This window comes from Myotis myotis, unplaced genomic scaffold, assembly GCF_014108235.1.
Source record: "Myotis myotis isolate mMyoMyo1 unplaced genomic scaffold, mMyoMyo1.p scaffold_m19_p_2, whole genome shotgun sequence".
Lineage (NCBI taxonomy): Eukaryota > Metazoa > Chordata > Mammalia > Chiroptera > Vespertilionidae > Myotis > Myotis myotis.
Window position 1 is genome coordinate 20,020,536 of NW_023416324.1, and position 6,230 is coordinate 20,026,765.

General features: G+C 46.5%; 1 long non-coding RNA gene across 1 annotated transcript; it reads right to left on the reverse strand.

The window, feature by feature from the left end:
• Nucleotides 1-6,130, reverse strand: LOC118677319. The gene is made up of 3 exons (XR_004974371.1): nt 5,894-6,130; nt 5,681-5,809; nt 1-661 (listed from the first exon to the last, which is right to left on the reverse strand). It is a non-coding gene; the product is annotated as an uncharacterized LOC118677319 (long non-coding RNA).
• Between the last annotated feature and the right edge of the window lie 100 nt (nt 6,131-6,230).

The window sequence follows — 6,230 nt, forward strand, 5'->3', positions numbered from 1 at the left end:
TGCCCCAGAGATGAATTGAAGTTTATATACCCCTGGAGTCTGTTCGTTTATTATCTAGGGACACACAGCCTTCCAGCCCAGGTTGGTGTTTGCCTCACCCTACCTCTCACCTGAGCTGGGTTGGGGTGAGAGCCCAATGCTTTCTTTCAAGGGTACACAGCTTTGACCTCTGTCTGCTGTGCTTCAAGTTCATTCAGGCCAGGGGTTTTCACAGTGTGGTTCCTGGGCCAGCAGCATCAGCATCGTCTGGGAATTTGTCAGAAATGCATACTCTAAGGCAAGCATGTCAAACTCGCGGCCCGCAGGCCTCATTTATTTGGCCCGTGTTAGCCTTTGAGTTTGAAATGATTGCTATAAGGCTTAGTGGCTCAGAAACTCTGGGGTGGGGCCCAGAAACCTGTTTTAGCAAGCCTTCCAGGTGGTTCTGAAGCCCACCCATCTGAGCACCATTGGATCAATCCCTTTCCATTCCACTCTCAGGTGGCCCTGGAGACAGCAGCTGGAGAAAGTGAGACTTTTCAGCGGAGTATCTGTGGGTTTTTTTGGTGGTGATGGTTGTATTCTCATCACATTTGTCAGAAATGACTAGGTCTGGCTTGAGAGAAGGTGTGTGGATTCCTTAATCGTTGCACACTATTATTTTTTCACATTTGCATTCAGCCTAAAAGAGAGTGAAAAGAAACATAAAGAAATCCAAACTACCCAATTCAGCAACTTAGCATTTTGTCGGTCTAGGGAAGGGTGTGACTGTAACCCCATAGTCAGTCAACACGCTGAATTTAGAAAGAGGCCCAGCTCGGTACCAGGTCCTGGGCTGGGTTCTGAGGCACAGACCAGGCCTCTGTCCTGCCTGCCTCTGTGTCAGGGGACAGATGCCTTACTAATAACTAGGATTTGGGATTCCAAGAGTTGGGGTCCAGGATCTGCTCCAACATGATCCTGGCCTGTACCATTTCAAATTCCTCACCAGTGCACAGCCCCGAGCCAGAGCCCTGGCTCTGTCATTTGCCAGCTGTGTCATCTTGGGCAAGTACTTGGCATCTCTGGGCCTCAGATTCCTGAATTGTGAAATGAGAGTAATAATTCCCACCTTGCAGGCTTGTTGTGAAGATGGAGGAAATGCATGTAGCATAGAGGTGCCATTTACTAGCTGTGTGACCTTGAACAGGTTAGTTAGCCTCTCTAGCTTGTTTTCTCTCTTGTAATATTAATAGCACAAACTTCAAAGGATTGTTGTGAGATTCAAGGTCATATCAATTGTACAAGGTTGCATGATAGCAACTACTCTGGTAATGTAAGCTATTATTAATGTTAAATACATAATACAGTTTCTGGAGTATAGTAGATGCTCAACAAACGGTGGCTGCTGCTGTTATTAGTTTCCATCCTTAACTTAAAGACAGCTCTGACTTTACAATGCCTAAGGCTGCTTTCAACATCTGGCTGCGGTTTCTTCAGGGTCTCCATCTCACTGATGCCCCCAGGGAGTTGGCAGTGCTGACTTCAGGTTGATGCTCTTCTACCAGTTCATCTGTGATCTCACTCTGAGTTCCAGACCCCCTCAGGTCTCCTGCTGTTTGCTGTTGGCCTGATTGAAGCATGCTTTGTTCTGGCTTTATGCTCCATTCTCAGGGCCCATTTCACAGGCATAAAGTTTCAGACCAGAGTTAAGTTCAAGCTCTATTGCTCACACTAACAGTGTAATCTTGGACAAAGGATTTAACACCAATTTTCTCATCTGTGAAATGGGGCCAATAATGTCCATCTTGCTGGGTTGTATAAAGATGAAATAGCCCTGGCTGGTTTGCTAAGTGGCTAGAGTGTCAGCCCTCGGACCAAAGGGTTGCAGGTTTGATTCCTGGTCAAAGGCACATACCTAGGTTGCAGGTTTGATCCCTAACCCCTGTTAGGGCCCCTGTGGGAGGCAACTAATCAGTGTGTGTCTCTCTCACATTGATGTTTCTCTGTCTCTCTCTCTCCCCCTCCCTCCCTTCAACTCTCTCTAAAAATCAATGGAAAAAATATCCTTGGGTGGGGATTAACAACACAAACAAAGATTAAATACAACCATGTATTTGTAAACATTCATCATGGTAACTGTCACACAATAGGTGCTTAATAAATGCTTATTTACTTCTCTGTTCACCTCTCCCTATGGAGTAAATCCCATAATCATTCTAACTGGTATGTGATCAGTAGAAGGGGGAATAACCTTTCCTACTTGTGGCAGAGACTGCCAGTCTTCACACAATATCCAGTCTCCCTTTCTTCCCTAGTATTTTGACTTTATTGGGTGTGGGAGGAAGTAACAACATACCCAACTACTGACTATATCTTCCCACCTCTCTAACCCAAATACCACAGCATGTGACCTTATTTGAAAACAGGGTCTTTACACAATCAATTTAAAATGAGGTCATTTGGGTGGGTCCTAATTCAGAATGACTGGAATACTTATTAAACAGGGAAATTTGAGCACAGAGACAGACATGTACAGAGGGAAGATGATGTGAAGACACAATGGGAGAAGACAGTCATGTGACTGGAGTGATAAGCCTACAAGCCCAGGAATGCCAAGGATCTCCAAGGATTGCCAGCAAACACCAGAAGCTAGAAGCAGCAAAGACTCTCCCCTAGAACCACCAAAGAGAGCATGGCACTGCCAACACCTTGAGCTTGGACTTCTAGCTCCCAGAACTGTGAGACAATAAATATCTATTTTAAACTACCCAGATTTTGGTACTTTTTCACAGGAGCCCTAGGAAATTAACACAGGTGGAATTTGAAGGTGGCTGCTTAACGGGAGGCTTCCTGATGCTTGGAATGTGCAGGGTTGATGTTTATAATATTTAACAACCTGTGTATGGAGATGGCACTGATCAATCAAAAAGGACATGGACCAAGAACAAGGTGTGTGGTCACACACATTCACATATTGCTTAGATCAGTGGTCGGCAAACTGCGCCCCCTTGAGTGTGGCTCTTTCACAAAATACCACATGCGGGCGCGCACGTACAGTGCAATTGAAACTTTGTGGCCACACTCAAGGGGCCAAAGAGCCGTATGCGGCTTTTGAGCTGCAGTTTGCCGACCACTGGGTTACATATTAGCCCTGGGAATGTGGCTGGAGCTCCAACAGCCATTTTGTACCACGAAGCTAGAAGCTAGGAGCTGGGCATGGCATGCCTCCAATATTATCGACGACATACTTGGTAGGATAAACCTATGTTTGTTTATGGCTCTGTTATTTGGGGATTTTCTATTTTCCTCAGCCAAACCTAAATTTAGCTCACATCCAATCCCAGGAAGTACTGGGAAGCCTGAATGAAATGATCAATAGGAAAGTATTTTTGCAAATTCTCCAGCTCTAGGCAGACATAAGACATCTTTCTTATTGCAGTCTTTGTGATGATGATTATGATTGGTTTAGGAAAAATAGATTGAAATTGATTGACACGATCCTGGCCAGAGATCAGAGTTTTTTTTTGTCCTGCTTCAGCAATATATATATATATATATATATATATATATATATATATATATATATATATATATATATATATATATCTCCCAGAGAGGAAGGGAGAGGGAGAGATAGGAACATCAATGATGAGAATCATTGATTGGCTACCTCCTGCAATCCCCAACCGGATATCGGATATTGAGCCTGCAACCTGGCCATGTGCCCTTGACCAGAATTGAACCCGGGACCTTTCAGTCCACAGGCCGATGCTCTATCCATTGAGCCAAACCGGCTAGGGCAGCAACATATTCTTGAGGGCTCTGCACAGCATTTATGGATAACAGTGGCATGAGAGACTGGCAGGAGAGGGGCTGACAATTTTTGGGCTGGATGCCAGCAGGATGACTGGGTGATTTTTGTTGAGCTGCAGCCAGAATGCTCAGCCACTGGTTGGCAGTTAAACATAAAGGGTAGGAGTCAGGACAGATAGCTTTGAATCCAGGCTCCACCCTTACTTGCTATGTGACCCTTGGCAAATTCCTGAACTTCTCTGAGTCTCAGATTTTTCATTTGTAAAATGGGAACAATTATAGCCCCTGTGACATAGGGTTGCCATGGAGATTTAGTGATATAAATATGCAGTAGGGAAAAAGATACATCCAGCTTATTTGTATCCTGTCCACTAGCCCTTGACAGATAATATATGAACAGACTGGATTCTGATTCGTTCCTTCTTACCTTCATTGATTCATTCATTCGGTAAGCATAGTGAATGTGCCTACTCTGTACCAAGGGATGAAATGAGCTCGTGAGATAGATTTAGACCATGGAAGCCAAATACAGCCAGCTCAAAAGTGGTTTAAAAAAAATAGAGCCGCCCTAGTTGATTTGGCTCAGTGGATAAAGCGTTGGCCTGCGCACTAAAGAGTCTCAGGTTCGATTCTGGTCAAGGGCACATGCCTGGGTTGTGGGCTCAATCCCCCGTAGAGGGCATGCAGGAGGCAGCTGATCAATGATTCTCTCTCATCATTGATGTTTCTCTCTCTCCTTCTCCCTTCCTCTCTGAAATCAATAAAAATATATTAAAAAAAATAGAGCCAAAGTTTGTTTGGGCGCCCCTCCCCTCCTCTCATCTTTTCTTGAGGGTTCCCTTCAGCATTTCATGGCTGTCCTGGTCTACCTCCTTACAGTCAGTAGATGCTTGTTCTCAGGAGGACCTCAGTCACTAATTCATACTATAGTGGAAATGACTATGAATCTTTCAAAGAAGGGGCTTGCAACTGACCCCTCCTGTAAAGTGACTGCCTCCTGAAAGGCCGTACTTATGCATAGAAAGCAAAAAGGTTCCAAGTAGAAGGGCACAGAGGAATCATTCAGTCTGAACCCAAGCCAGGCAGAAGTGACTATCTAAGCAGAATGACCCCAACCAAGTACACCCAGCAGTCCTGTGGCCAGGCTGGGTGAGAAGTAGAAAATGGCTCCTCCAGACTCCGTGGTCACTGCTCTACACCATCTGTGCATGCTCTGATTAGGTTTTTCAGGTCGCCCCTGGCAGGTACTGCGGCAGGACCAGAAGTGCCCCTGCCGTTCAAGAAGCCTGCAGCCTGACAGGGGACATGAACACATATGAGCTCTTTGGCCACCCTGATTTGAAATGCTGTCTTCACTGTGTACTGCATCCTCCAATGTGCACCAGGCTACTCTAGACTCTGTTCGGTGCTACTGCCGTCTCGTCCTGCACCACCACCATGCTATTTCAAAGACTATCACTTTAAAAATATGTTTTTATCCGGTACAGGGAGGCCTCTTTCTTCTTTTTCAAGAATGTCTTAGTTGTTCTCATATCATCACTGTTCCAGATGAACTTCTAAATTAGCTTTTGAGTAACAGATATTGAATCCTCTTCAGCACTTTTATTTGTGCCAGGCACTCACTGGGCACTGGGAGGAGCCACGCCCGCGGTTCCTGCCCTTGAGAGCTCACACACTCCACGAGAAGTGTGACCGAACAAGAGGTGTAAAACGACGTCAGGACTCTCACCCTGTGGGTCACCAGAGCCGAAGGCCTGAGGGGTCCCCACAGATATGAGTCCCCACGCTAGGGAAGTCCGGGGAGGCTCAACAGGGGAGTGGCATACTGGACTTAGACGGATGAGGAGGAGTTTTTCGGGGATAGAAGAGGAGAAATGCTTTGAGTGGGGAGTCAGAGAACGCTTACCTTAGGAGGCACATTTCCTAGGAGAGTTGCTAGGCGTTTGCCGGATTCAGAGGATGAAATGAGGGAGGGATGGCCCTAAGCTGAGAACATCACAGAAGGCTCTCTGAAGATACTTCGGCTGGGTTCGAGCTGGAGGTGTCAGAGAAGATGCTGGAAGAGGTAATGAAATAAAAACGGGTTTTATTCAAAAAGTAATACAAGATGACCTTTTACCTGGACTGCGAGGGAGGAGCCAGACAGGGCAGAGGAGGTAGTCACAGAAAAGTCTTCCCAGGAGCAAATAGGAAATTTGGCTTCCTGTCCACTCTCTACGATCCACGACCAGGAACTAAGAGTCCCACCGCGTCGACGCCGGGAATTGTGAGATGGTGACGCTGCGGTTCCGATTTCCAGGGGTCGGGTGGGCAAGGGATCGGCCGGCCGGGAGGACAGATGCTCAGATTTGCGGACCCTCTGGCAGAGCTGAATGCTTTATGTCAGAATTGACCAATGGGATGACGGCACGCGGTTGCCAGGGCTACGGCGGGGCGGCCGAGCGGAGGCGGGGCCT